Raw genomic sequence first — 15,343 nt, forward strand, 5'->3', positions numbered from 1 at the left:
ACATAAATGTTGTCCTGGGGGGGGGGGGGGGGGGGCACCAAGCAATGGCTCTTTTTCTGTACAAAATGTAGGACCAATCCACAATATACAGATTTTACTAGACCAAGGCACCCACACCCACTATTAACATTACAATCCCAGTAATTAACTTAGTGTATTTGAAAATTCAATACATCCAAGTGCTGTGCAAATACAAATTTCTTTCTACAATGTGTGTATCAAACACTGTTTTAACTATCTGCTGTTTGGTGTTGAACATTCCACAGAACTTCCAGTACAATGCATGGGCCTTTCGTTTTCACCTATTTGTCTTGGTCTAGCAGTTTGTCATCCTGGTGTTAATAGTCCCATTACAAATAACCACAAAGATACCAAATGCATAAATGAGAAAATGAAAGTTGAATTCATACATATTCTGTATTTCACAATAGTTCATGTAACTATCCCAGGGTTGTATACTTAAATTTCATTTGGAATTGATCCTCTAAAAGATACATCAGACAAACCACCAAGTTAGAAGCAATGAGTGGCTGAATATTTGACTCAATATTAATATTGGTCAAAGTTTTGGGTAGGGCTATTAATTACAATGTGTTTACTAGTGTTAAATCCATAACATATACACAGTAAACCAACTCAGCAACAGATCAGATATGAATTTGAAACAACTATAATGGCCCAATACCACAGGACATGTTTGGGAATTTATATTGTTACTCATGTACAACTTAATGTCCTGCATGATGACAACTGGAAACCAAACATGGCAAGTTCCATCGATGAATTGACTTTTACGCTTAAGGCAATGTGGACTTCAAAAAGATAAAGTATATTTAATATCAGTGTTTTGAACAGTTCAATATGGTACTCCAACATACTAAATTTATCATTCCCATTTACAACACCTCCCATCAAGACCACCACCAGCTATATCATGGTAACATCAGCTCCCCACCCCCACCAAAAATCTCATCCAAGTCACACATCTATTCTAATTTGAACATATCACTTTTCCTTCATAGTCACTGTCAAAATCCTCAAATTCCCTGCCTGCCCAAGACAAGCGTGGAAACGTGCAGCTGTTCAAGGAAGCAGTCAACTACCTTCAGGGCAACTAAGGATGACCAATTAATGCAGTCTTACCAATATTGCTCACATTTCTTCAATAAAGGAAATTTCCTCCAAAACTTGCCACCTCTTACCTTTGCAGTTAAACATCCCTCCTGAACTGTCCCTTCCTTTAAATCTGGCCTTTTGTGCATCCCCGCCACTCTGATCCACCGTTAAAAGGCAGAGACTCGGTCCTACTCTTCAAATCCATTCCTAAATCCCACCATCCTTAAAAATCTCAAAACCCCCTCTCTTCAACTAAACCTTCCATCAGCCTTCCCAATCTCTCTTTATGGTTTAGTGCCCTTGGACCTTCCTTACATTTGTTTGTAAGTACATTGAGACTTATTTTTACATTAAAGTTGATGTCAGAGTTGACCAAACTGCATGAATAGAAGTGGAAATCGAAGCAATACAAAGCCGCTTTCTTTGACAAGGCATAATATAGACAAGGAAAGAAGCAGGGAGACAGAACTTAGATTGTCAAAAGTTACAGCATATTATGCTGGAGTGAAGAACAGCATTGGTTATCCTTCTTTCCCCTTCCAAAAAGGTGCATCCAAATAATGGAATCATTTTGAAAATCTGAAAGAATCTATGCCCTTGACCTTCACAACAGTTTCAATAGCTACAGTCATTAAGCTGAAAATCAAAACTTGCATACCATTATTATTCATTACTTAACAGCTACAGCTTGCATGCAAGCCAGCAACTTAGCAAAGACTACTGCAGCCATTTCAAAGTTGGATTTATAATAGTCATGTAACAGTACTCGAACTTTACATATCAGATGGCAAAATAAGTGACAAGTCACAACCTTTTCTTTCAATAGGCATGGGTTACATAAGATCAATACATTTACTAGTTTTATACTTTTAGATGGATATGGTTAAAAATCACTTGCCTGATTTACACATACTCTGGTTTGAAGATTTCTTAACAGTTCCCAACGCCTCAGTGGGTAAATGCACCTGATACTGAGGGTTCAGGTTTTTTTTAATATTCGTTCATGGGATGTGGAAGTCGCTGGCCAAGCCGGCATTTATTGCCCACCCCTAATTGCGCTCGAGGTGGTGGTGAGCCGCCTTCTTGAACCGCTGCAATCCATGTGGTGAAGGTTCTCCCACAGTGCTGTTAGGAAGGGAGTTCCAGGATTGTGACCCAGCGACGATGAAGGAACGGCGATATATTTCCAAGTCGGGATGGTGTGTGACTTGGAGGGGAACGTGCATGTGGTGTTGTTCCCACGTGCCTGCTGCTCTTGTCCTTCTAGGTGGTAGAGGTCACGGGTTTGGGAGGTGCTGTCGAAGAAGCCTTGGCGAGTTGCTGCAGTGCATCCTGTGGATGGTACACACTGCAGCCACAGTGCGCCGGTGGTGAAGGGAGTGCATGTTTAGGGTGGTGGATGGGGTGCCAATCAAGCGGGGTGCTTTGTCCTGAATGGTGTCGAGCTTCTTCAGTGTTGTTCGAGCTGTGCTCATCCAGGCAAGTGGAGAGTATTCCATCACACTCCTGACTTGTGCCTTGTAGATGGCAGAAAGGCTTTGGGGAGTCAGGTGGTGAGTCACTCGCCGCAGAATACCCAGCCTCTGACCTGCTCTTGTAGCCACAGTATTTATATGGCTGGTCCAGTTAAGTTTCTGGTCAATGGTGAACCCCAAGATATTGATGGTGGGGGATTTGGTGATGGTAATGCTGTTGAACGTCAAGGGGAGGTGGTTAGACCCTCTCTTGTTGGAGATGGTCATTGCCTGGCACGAATGGTACTTGCCACTTACCAGCCCAAGCCTGGACGTTGTCCAGGTCTTGCTGCATGCAATTAGCTGCATTCAATTGCAATGACAGGAGGAAGTGGGAGGGAAAGAGAGCTAGTTTGCTTCATGATCTCAATTATGGAGAAGAAATTGGGGAGGAGAGAGGAGGGGAAAGAAAGACGAGGAATGGATTCACATTCCTGATAACAGGTTATTGGACTGAGTAGCAAAGGTGCTATAGCTGAGCCTGAAGTTGACATTAAACATGCAGGGTCGCAAATGAACAGTGAGCATGGTATTAAGAGGACTGTTCATACAAGTCACTGCCATTCAAAAAGTAGTGTTCTGGTCATGGTGAACGAATAACAATTATAAAATGGGGGCTAACGCTCTATATAGTACACCACTTGTTGATCTATTATGTGGGAACAGTGCAATACTTATATTTATGCCAGACATTTGGCTCAATTATTCATTACTCAACTCTGAATAGAGACCTTGGGGGAGTGAATGTGCAATTTTCAAAATTGTATTGCAGACTGATGGCCGTATGATCTTTCTACGAGGAAATCTACACAGACCCAACATTTTACAGCTTAGAACTATTAAGCTAGACATGGTAGAACAGTGATTTTACACACATGCTAAAATGAGCAGTCCAAACAACAATTTTTGCCACAGATATTTAAAACAAATTGTGATGGAAGAGTCAAATACATAAAATCTACACCTTGAGTTTTAATTAGTTTGCACAAATTTCTACACAGTTTCTAATTGACAAGTGCCAATTTCAAGTTAACTGGGATAGACTAAAAGATGCAGATGTTTTGCACTTTTTCCACACTAGTAAAAACTATTCGCTTAGTATTCGTGGAAAATATTGAATATTCAAACTTAAGTTAATTACTTTATGTTCTCATTTTCAGATTTCTTTCCAACCATAAATGCAAACGTCATCTTAAATGTATTTCCAAAAAGATGTGCATTCCTGTTCAAGCAAAAAGCAACTTGAGATACTTGTCCTTGCAAAATTGGGAGTTAATTTCAAGTCAAGCTCACAACTGGAATTAGACAACGTTGTGGATTTCAGCACTGGAATCACAGAATTTGACAGAATTTCCTACAACTCCAACATTCATTTCAGCTGGCAACGCACCCCACTCTTCAAAGCAAATGTTTTGACAGCACATGAAAAGGATCCGAATGGTCAGAACTACAGATTAAAGCAACTTTTGTTTGGAAATAGCCAGCTAACTTAGCATTTTGATCATAAACCCTACATTAAATCTAGGTGTGGCATTCAGTACCTTCTTACAGCATTTTACTTGTACTCGAGTCACACCAAATTGACTTGGTTCTTGCTCATTCCCTGGTTAGCATACCCGGAGTTACAAATTTCCATTTGTATGGGTCTGTGCAAGGTATTCTTCATTACAGGTTCTAGTTCTAGGAGCAGCAGTTCTTAATAGCCCTGGGCGATAACTGGCAAAATTGCTCGTTGGCTGCATTACCTGTTCTGCTACTCTGCCATATTTGCAACAGCAGACCCATTTTTCAGTAAAAAGATGGGACTTTATCCATTAAATAGATTTTGTATTCAACTGTGCAGCTAAAAATTCTAACTTGAACTTTAAGTTGACCTACTAAAGTACAAATAGACTGCGAGGGCTTTTTTTTGTGCTCAAGGTGAGGGAGGTTTTCATGCTGGGGATGGGGAATGGAATTCTTCCCATTTCAGATACTCAGAGTCCGGTCAGGTATACCACAACCAGCTGCAGAGTACAACTCCCTGTGCTCTGTTCCAACAATGTACCCTAGCCCCAACTTTCGAAGAGCACTCCCAAGTGTGACATTTTTAGCATTTCTCCATTCCTCTCCTCCTCTTTCCTCGGCCCCCACCATCCTGTGGCCTCTAAGTGCCATTGCCAATGTGTCAAATCAGGAGCAGACTCTTGCCCTCGAGAAACTGGATGGAAACTGTAGGACCCTTCGAGCCAGAGGAGACTTTAATCACATAAGGCTGGATAATAAGAAATAGGAGCAGGAGTAGACCATACAGCCCCTCGTGCTTGCTCCGCAATTCGATATCATGGCAGATCTTCGACCTCAACTCGACCTTCCTGCACTATCCTCAAATCCCTTGATTCCCCTCGAGTCCAAAAATCTTTATCTTAGCCTTGAATGTATTCAATGACTCAGTATCCACAGACCTCTGGGGCAGAGAATTCTAAAGATTTACAACCCTGAGTGAAGAAGTTCATCTCTTAAATAGCTGACCCTTTATCCTGAGACTATGCCCCCTAGTTTTAAACTTTCCAGCCAGGGGAAACAATCTCTCAGCATCTACCCTGTCAAGCCCTCTCAGGATCTTATATGTTTCAATGAGATCACCTCTCATTCTTCTAAACTCCAGAGAATATAGGCCCATTCTACTCAACCTCTCCTCATAGGAGAGCCCCCTCATCCCAGGAATCATCCAGTGAACCTTCCTTGCACCGCCTCTAAGGCCAGTATATCCTTCCTTAGATAAGGAAACCAAAACTGTGCACAGTACACCAGGTGAGGTCTCACCAAAGCCTGTACAACCGCAGCAAGACTTCCTTACTCTTGTACTCCAACCCCCTTGCAATAAAGGCCAACATGCCATTTGCCTTCCTAATTGCTTGCTGTACCTACATGCTAACTGTGTGCTTCTTGTACAAAGACACCCAAATCCTTCTGAACACCAACATTTAATAGTTTCTCACCATTTAAAAGATACTGTTTTTCTATTCTTCCTACCAAAGTGAATAACCTCACATTTCTCCACATTAGTCCATCTGCCACCTTCTTACCCACTTAACCTGTTCATATCCCTGTGTCTTCCTCACAGCTTATTTTCCCACCTAGCTTTGTATAATCAGCAAACTTGACTACATTACACTCAGTCCCTTCATCTAAGTCATTAATATAGATCTATTTATCACTCCACCCCCAACCCCCCAAAAAAATTCCAGGCTTGAGCTGCAGATCTTCTCATCTTGTATGATTTCCATATTAAGCACCTCTTGCCTCTAATACTTAACTTGCACAACTTCACAAGCTAGATGAACTGGAGTTGCTCCAGTGTAGAAAATCACTAAGTAATACCCTGATTTCTAAAAGCTTACTGTTTAGACATTTAGTATGTTCTGATATTTTCCAATTCATATGTTCAGATAATATCCATTTAAATATCCTTTGAGGATTTTCCAATTTTAAGCAGGTGATTTTTAAATTAGGTTTCCCAATGAAATCACAGTAAGAGTCAGATGGTATTTAAATGTAATATTTGAAGTAAAATTAACAGTCTCTGTTTAAACTTTAACTTATAATCTTTTGTGTCTTAAGTAAAGCTCTAAGTGGGTCATCTTAAAAAGAAATCTCATGCAAGCACCCAAGGAAAAGTACTGTAAAAGCTAACATTTTTTTTATAAAAGTGCCAACTATTACTTCATTAATCACTCTTACTAGAAAGTAATAGGGAAATGAACAGAATGTTGTCACAATTTGCAGATAACAAACTCCTTAAGCTCCACTGTTCTACGTACCAGAAGCAGGTTATCTTAGTAATTTTTTTTTTTAAAAAGCCACCTCCACTTCACATTCAAGTCACCATACCAAGACACCTGGATTATATCGAAGAGTAACGTCTTTACCCAAGGAATCTCAACAAGTGGTTCTGAGGACCACCCAGAGTATCAACTGGAGAAATATAAATATAGTTATATTTTTCTACACATTAAATCAATACATCTGAATAGGGAGAAAATGCACTTGACCTTGCCACAATCCATTGGTTACACTGCCACCTATTAGTGGCAAATTTGGTGACAACTCCAAGACCTACAAAGGAGTAGATCTATGCTGGTGCCAGAATGAGGTAAGTCAGTAAGTTTGTGTTACTAACTAAGTGGGAACAGAACTACATGTTTACTATCAGTTTTTTTTTAAAAAAGTGTCATTCTTTAACTACATATGCTACATGTAAATAAACATCTCTATTCCTCAAATTTAGGAAGCTTGTTCTGGTGCAAACTTTGGCCCAGAGTCATTCAGTTACGAGGGAGGGAAGGAAGAGGGAAAAAAAAGAGTAATTCCAGGCAGAAAATGAGCATTTTCTTCCTTTAATTTTCTCCTACTCTTCACTCTTTCTAGGGGTAGTTTCACCAACACCAGTAACCCTCCAGTACCACATCCAAAGGGCCATGTTTCACAAAAGCCTGGCAGGAAGTATCAGCAGGCTATTCGTCCATATGCCAAGCTTAGTTCTGTTCAAAAGGAGTTCAAGTATATTTGCTCCCCAACAATGGTCACAGGACAACTAGGAGCAGGAACCCTGGCTGATTTTTCTCCACCATAATCCAGGAAAACCTTAATATGCAACTGAAAGTAGACAAACCATCTCTGAAAGGTTATGGGATGCAGTTGCTCCTGAGCTCAGATCATTTAGCACTCAGGATCCCAAGCTCTGCAGAGCTGCCAAGTGAACGCATGCATAAACCATATTAGTATGGATTAACAGGTTAGCAGTTAATTTGAATACTTCACTAATTTAGTTGCAGGAAAGCACCTTGGAAAAAGGAAAGGTGAATTTACTGTCCCAAAGAGAAAAAAAATGAATGCAGAATTCTTCATGTAACATTAAGTTTTCAAAAAAAAAAGCTGGTGTACACCAGTCCTTTAATAATCATGCCCCTCAGGCAAAATAGTCTCTCATACTATAACTAAATTCAAAGTCCGCTACTACATTAACTCTCAACACGTAGATAATCCGATCATTCAGCAGTTGCCTTATTGTTACCAAAAGCACTCATTATTGGAGCTGCCACATGTAAACCAAAGGTGGTTTAGCATCAGTTTCCTCCTCCTCTTTCGCCAGCACCCCCAAAAAAGAACCTCTCACTTGCAAGGAATTGGACATTAACCCTGGATACAGACCAGTCAAGTTTACAACCCATTAACTTGCAACTGAATAACTCTGGGAGCTGAATTTTGCACCAGGGAAAGTGGTCGACCAGGTCAAAGGCTAAAAAGAAGTAGAGGTCAGACTGTTAAAAATACAATTCCATCTTTGAACTAGCCAGTGAATTAAAACTCAAATGCACTGTTTCCTTGGACAATTGTTGCTTGCTAGTGCATAAAAAAGCTTCAGTTGGTGCAAGCTGGCCCAATAATTTATCCCAAGTAGATATTTTACAGTAATATCCATTGCTCTATTATACACCTGTTGAACGAACACACACAAACACACATTCCTCAAAAATTACCTAAAGGCAACGGCAATTAAAAGGAAGCCAGGTTTGTATGCAACAATAAAAGAAACCACAGAAATCAAATTTTCAGATATTAGCCACACTATCACTGGAGATATTTGTAGTATTGGATAGAATATTATCCCTCTTTTTAGTTAAATACTCCTATCAAAACAAAACACATCTTGCTCCAATTTGTACCAGTCTATCATATGATGCAATTAAAAGAATCAAGGATAGGCCCCTTTATACAAGAAAGCAAGGGAAAATACTCAAGGGATCATGGGGAAATAACATCTCGTGGAAAAACAAATTCTACTTCACATTTAAAATCACAAGTTAATGAGGATTTAAGTGGAAAGCAATGCTGTAACTGTCAGGAATACAAATTCAAATTGTGATAATTTTAAGACACTGCTCTCCTGAGCCAATTTTAAAATGAGTTACAAAAAATTACAGTATGTAATTTGCATCAAAACTAGAGTCTCATTGATACTCTCCATTTTGCTTGACACTTTGAAAAATCAAGACAAAATTACAACCCTAATGTTTAAAATTAATCAAAAAGTGTTAAGACCTTAAATTTTAATTAATGGATTTAAGTCATGTTTATCTGACACCCACCAGCAAAATTTGTAGAAGTCATGGTTCAGCCTAAATCCACCTCCCAATTTTTTTTAATTTTTTTTTTTTTTTAAGATCAGCAGTGGTTCACTCCACTGGAATGAATGGAGGTACAAAATGGATAATCAAAAATGGCACATTATACCCAACTAAAAGTTTTCTTTATCTGAATTCATTTGCTATGGACATGTGGCTCTGTAGTTTAATTGATGAAACACTATTTCCATAATGCTCACTTAGTTGTTGCTACTGACACTGGTACTGCATCAACTACTTCCTTGCTGCTGCTGCTGACAGCTTGCCTTTCAAAAGCTGTCCAATCACAGTAGTTACTGAATACCATCCCATCCGTCTGCTACAAGCCACTCCTATGTTTGCATTAATGTTGCACAAATTCAGCTTATACTTCAAAACGCACTTAAGACAATCCTTCCGCCCATCCCAAGAAACTCTTGGGTGTCAACAATCCAGACATGTTCAGCCCAGCAGAACTGTACTTTTATTAGCACTGCCTCAACACGTTTTTCTTCTATTTCATGTCATGTCTGAGCTTTGACAATAGTAAAGCCAGGTTTTGCACCAGTGAAGGGAGTCAAGACCACAACTGCGAGAGAATTGGTTTCACCATAATTCCTATACCGATCCTAAACTTGCCATTTAGTTTGCTCAGACAGAAGCAAGCACTGATAAATAAGAGTGGTCAACAGCACACTTCTCTAGTAAGTGAAGACCATTAAGCATTCAAGCTAAAAATCAGTGATGGATGGTTTGCTATCTGTTTACTGGGTGCAGGCTGGTACATCACCTGTTTTCTTTAGCTTTATAGCAAACCTGCATCTAAATATTCTACAATTATTTTCAAAGTGTCTTTATGTCAACTGCTTTGATACCACCCTGAGGAATCAGCAATTATCCCATAATGTCTTGAGTAACCATGGGAACTTGTAAGCAGAATATTGTTTACTTCAGTGATCAAGCTTTAATTGACAAAGTGCAGCATGCTAAACAACATTCTTTCCAGGAATATGATTGAAAATACAGCAGGTGATAAGCCATTCTTTCCAAAGACCTAGATAGACCAGAAACAGCACATGTATCATCAGACATAAAGCAGTTTATTTTAATTTCAGGGCTCCCCTCAAATGTATATTTTTCTCATCACATCATTTCAAGCCAGGAAGGAGTAGACAACCTGTTCCTCTTAAACAGAGATGAGCGCAGCCAAAACTCCCCCATGGGAGCAAAGGAAGGAGAACCGGAAACATTGGTCACACATTCTATGTCTAACAGATAAGATTAAGCCAACATGTAAAGGATGAGTTACAAACCCATATACTAGCACTTCACATCTCCAGTATGCTTTTCCACAAACACTGAATATTTAAGCCTTCAGATTTTAGGGTTAAATCCGATAATACTCAAATGCATGTCAGCATACTCAATGCTGACATGCTTTGTGCCAATACGTCTCCATTTTACACATGTAACACTTCATTCTCCATCCGTATTGACGATCCTTCAGATGTTAAATGAAGACCCAATCGGCTTGCTAAAATGGATGTTGAAAGATCTTACAGCACTGCAAAACAGAATTTTCTTCTGGGGATAATGATTCATTGTATGTGAAGCACTTCGGAATGTCCCACGACACCTGACATAAATGCAAGTTCTTCAACTTTTACCCAGGAAATAAGTATTTTTGCTGGCATCAACTATCATAAGAACGATGAATTACCTTAAAACGGGTCTCAATCACAGACAGGACTCTTAATTTTAAATAGAATTAACAAGATATTTTCTCCACACACAGATGCATAATAGACAATAACATCAAGCTATGAACATCATACTAGAAATACACCACTAAGCAATAACCCTGTCAGTTATCACAGTGCCAATGAAGATGTTTGTGGTGCAGCCATTACTACTTGCCAGCTAGAGGAGAATGCATGCAAGAGATAATACAGGAACAAAGTCCGAAATAAAAAGAGATCACATTAATCAATGTGCCCAAATCAAAGCCAAAACTGTTATTTTACATTGTATGTCATGTACATTAACTGCTCTGCCACACACTGTTCGCTGTGGCCACAATTATTGTAACAGCAACTTCATGCAACACACAGAGGCCAAGCTGTGAAACAATGACTAACCTATGGGCTAGTAGTTAAACTGGACACCAACAGATGTTCCCAGCAGCAATCTTAATACACCAATGCAATAATTTATGCATTACAAATTCAGTGTCACAAAAAAGAAAAACAGAAGTTACTACTATTCACCTGCAAGCAGTCAGCTTCCAAGTTCTATCTTATTTCAAGTCTAACTGCCAGCAATAAAGTGGGATTAGCAATGCTCCACACCCATTGACATGTCTATTCTAAACTGTAAAACAAGGTTAAGAGCTATTCGTCGATACTACATTAGCATTACAGATCAACTTCGTTTCACCCACACATCAATCTGTCACCTATATACACTCAGGATAACTGAACTCTCTAAAATGTGAACAGTACATGGTCTGTTTTTGGTTAACATCAGGAGCCAGTTTCTGTAACATCTCTAGGATATTAACACTTTTACTTTTTAAAAAAGGTAGCAATTAAATTCAGGCCATATAACACTGGTAGCATTTTCTTACAATAGTAAAACAATCCAAGATGAAGACCAAGTATTTTAGACACTTCTGCATCAGTTATAGTGCTCAAAGAATATATTTTTTAAAAGTTGCTTGATTTAAATTTAGGGCACTAGACTCCCATTTTATTGTGTTACTTATGCTGCTCATTGGATAATTTGATTATTTTTAAGTAAAGAGACAACTTTGAATTCTCAGGAGTCAACTGCACACCATACACTGAGTAACACAAAGCAGGACCTTCCCATGTTCTACCCTGGGACATACTTTATTAGGTCATTTCAAATCACGACAGCCATGACCTCTACTTCCAAGCATGTGGAGAGAGGTCAGGAAAATAAACCCCTTCCTTTTAAAAACTGTCTTTGACAGTCAAAAGAATCTATGATTACACTTTAGAATATGTTTGGACATGAAAATGAACATTACAAGATAAGTTTGGTTTAAGAATACCTTTCAGGGTTAGTGTAGTGAGTTAGATTCTTTCACCCCTGGACCTTGGTTCTAATCCGGACCAGAGTCATGGGATGAAAGTCTTCCCGCTACTGGCTGTAAGGAACCAATGAGAAATCAGCTTGAGCAGTCTCAACCCAGTTCATATTGGACATAAGCCTACAGCACATAACTGCCCCTAATTAGCAATCTCACAGGATGGTGCATCTGGATAACAGAAAAAAGTCTCACACTGGTGCAGCAGCGAGTGCTCTGACATCAGAGCTAAAGTATCTTGCTGGGCAGAGATGAGGGAGCTTTACTCTGAATCTGGCTGTGCCATATCTGAAAGTGCTCGATATTGACACAGTATCTGAAATGGGAAGCATTCCATTCCCCAACATGAAATTTTTCACCTTGATCAGCAGTTTTTAAAATAAAAAAAGACCTTTTTGACCAATTTGATTTTATCCTTCCAGAATATCAACTATCATCTGCCCCATAAGAAGCAAGTTCACCTTTCCATCTGGTTCATTACTCTCTAGGTAGAAAGCTACTTCCTGTCATCTCCCCTAAACTTGCTATCTTCTATTATGTATGTACAAAACTACGTAAATCAGAAAGTTATGTAATACCAATCACTGTCAATTTCCTTTTTCAACTAAATCATACCTGCTCTATCAATAATCAATTTCATTTATTATTTCAAATAAAAGCATTAATTTACATTTGACTGGCTATCTGCACCATTCAGAAGATAATCAAAAATGGTACATTCCCACTACTGCTTTCTTTACAGTTTAACTCAACATGCGTAAGAGAAACAAAAATTCACGTGCCCACTACTGCATACAAAGAAGTGATGTCACGACTACATACATCAGAGAGAGTCATTTATGTTCATAAATGAATCAATTGTTGTTAACCAGATGAATATCAGAATTATCGTCGTACAAACACTGCAGCGGAATGTCATGGGGATTTGCTGCATGAATCAACCAAGCCCTAACACTACAAAAATTTGGCACTCAAGACGCTAAATATCCAAACGTTTAGGAGTATCAATAGGCGAGACACCCAACATTATTCTGTAAATTACAACACAGCAAGGACTGACAGTCTTATAAAATAATTTTGAAGCTGCTATTAATGTTTGATTCGGACACCAAGGCTCGTAATTCATGCAATGCAGCGCTCCTCGCAAAAATTCACTTCCCCACCCAAACTGGGATCAGTTCTCCACAGATGTCAGCGAGATGATGCGGTCAGGCTCTTGCCAAATAACCGACCCGAATCGCTGTTTTATTAATTTGTGGAGGGAGAGAAGCCAGGCTACCGCACCAAGACGCGGGCCTCGTCCTTCGCCTTCTCTTCCCCCCGGCTGTTGTTAACGACAAAAACAAATCATTGCTCCGGACACGAACACGGAGGCCTTCTCGGAAATAAACCAGCTGCAAAACAATATATAAAAATACATAAACACACAGCTTAAGACCGAAAAATCTACCAGCAGCGGTTCAGCGGGCAGGCCAAGGTTCCGGCACAAACTCGGCAGCGGGATCACCGGGCAAGAAAAGGGGAGCGGCTTCTCCTAACTGGGCAGGCCGAGCCCAACCGGGGCGAGCCGGCCTTCCGGGATCAGGCAACAGGAACAGCTTCAAAAAACCCACAACACAAAAGGACATTTAACAGCCACAAACCAACACTTGTTTTTTCCCCCTGCCCCCTCCTCTTCTAATTCTTTGCACTAACATTCGGCTCTTTCCTTGCACTTTATCAAGTGCGTGCATTTTATCTTACCGTCTTCTGCAAACGCCCGCAAATAATTTTTATATCTTTAAATAAAAATCACTTCTTAAAAGTCTCTCTCGCCCGCAACTTTCAAGATGGCGCCTACTTCCGACGGGGTCTCCTGCGGCTCGTCAGAGGGGCGGGTCAAGGGTCAGCACGTTTAGCATCCGTGATTAATGCTCTCCGCAAAGAGTAGGAGGTTCTTATGGCTGCAGCTGGAGTGCAATCATTATCTTATTGCACCTTACAATGTTAACATTTCATGGGTTTTTTTTCTGTTTTGTATAATCCAGTCAGTACTTTTGGAATGATGCATTCGAACTCTCAATCATAAGTGTTTTTTTAAAAATGTTATTATTTAAAGTGTCCCCTACATCATCCCCTTCCTTGATTGGGCTGTTAAGCAGTCGAAAGTGATCACGTTATCATTGAATAATAACCTGAACATCACATTGATTAGCAAGCATCCATATTTTTATATGGATTTAAGGAGAAGCTAGACAAACACATGAAGGAGAAAGGAATAGAAGGTTATGCTGATAGGGTTAGATGAAGAGGGGTGGGAGGAGGCTGGTGTGGAGCATAAATGCCAGTCAGGACCAGTTGGGCCTACTCTCTATTTTCTGTCTGTTAACCATTTCCATGGCCTCTAACTTTGTTCGCGGGTTTCTGTGCTGTACATTTTGTGTAATCTATGTAATTTTGCTGTTGAGCTAGGGGCTATGCTTTTGGACTAGGAGCATCATTGGATATATTTGATACGACAAAAACATAAGAAATAGGAGCAGAAGTAGGCCATCCAGCCCCTCAAGCCTGCTCCGCCATTCAACAAGATCATGGCTGATCTTCCACCTCAATGCCATTTTCCTGCACGATCCCCTTATCCCTTGATGCCTTTAATATCTAGAAATCTATCGATCACTGTTTTGAATGTACTCAATGACTGAGCCTCCACAGCCCTCTGGGGTTGAGAATTCCAAAGATTCACCACCCTCTGAGTGAAGAAATTTCTCCTTATCTCAGTCCTAAATGGCCCACCCCTTATTCTGAGACTGTGACCCCTGGTTCTAGACTCCCCAGCCAGGGGAAACATCCTCCCTGCATCAACCCTGTTGAGCCCTGTAAGAATTTTGTATGTTTCAATGAGATCACCTCTCATTCTTCGAAACTCTAGAGAATACAGGCCTAGTGTACTCAATCTCTCCTTATACGACAATCCCGCCATCCCAGGAATCAGTCTGGTGAACCTTAGTTGCACTCCCTCTATGGCAAGTATATCCTTTCTTAGATAAGGAAACGAAAATTGTACACAATACTCCAGGTGCGGTCTCACCAAGGCCCTATATAATTGCAGTAAGGCATCTTTACTCCTGTACTCAAATCCTCTTGTAATAAAGGCCAACGTACTATTTGCCTTCCTAATTGCTTGCTGCACCTGCATGTCAGCTTTCAGTGACTCATGTACAAAGACACCCAGGTCCCTTTGAACATCAACATTTTCCAATCTCTCACCATTTAAAAAATACTCTGCATTTCTGTTTTACCTACCAAAGTGGATAACTTCACATTTTTCCACATTATATTCTATCTGCCATGTTCTTGCCCACTCATTTAGCCTGTCTATATCCCCTTGAAGCTCTTTGCATCATCCTCACAACTCACATTCCCACCTAGTTTTGTGCCATCACCAAACTTGGAAACATTACATTTGGTCCCCTCAT

At 40.0% G+C, this 15,343-nt stretch overlaps 1 protein-coding gene across 2 annotated transcripts in view; it reads right to left on the minus strand.

Moving 5' to 3' along the window:
- Positions 1 to 13,755, minus strand: part of LOC137300597 (ras-related protein Rab-14) — a 33,837-nt gene extending 20,082 nt beyond the window's left edge. Inside the window, exon 1 of one of the 2 annotated variants that reach the window (XM_067969766.1) lies at positions 13,632 to 13,755. The gene's annotated coding sequence lies outside the window, so the exon portion shown is untranslated. Of the gene's footprint in view, positions 1 to 13,338; positions 13,422 to 13,631 lie in introns of those variants that run through there. The other variant, XM_067969767.1, reaches the window with a different exon arrangement.
- Positions 13,756 to 15,343: the final 1,588 nt, after the last annotated feature.

This window comes from Heptranchias perlo, chromosome 31 (genome assembly GCF_035084215.1).
Source record: "Heptranchias perlo isolate sHepPer1 chromosome 31, sHepPer1.hap1, whole genome shotgun sequence".
Classification (NCBI taxonomy): Eukaryota; Metazoa; Chordata; class Chondrichthyes; order Hexanchiformes; family Hexanchidae; genus Heptranchias; species Heptranchias perlo.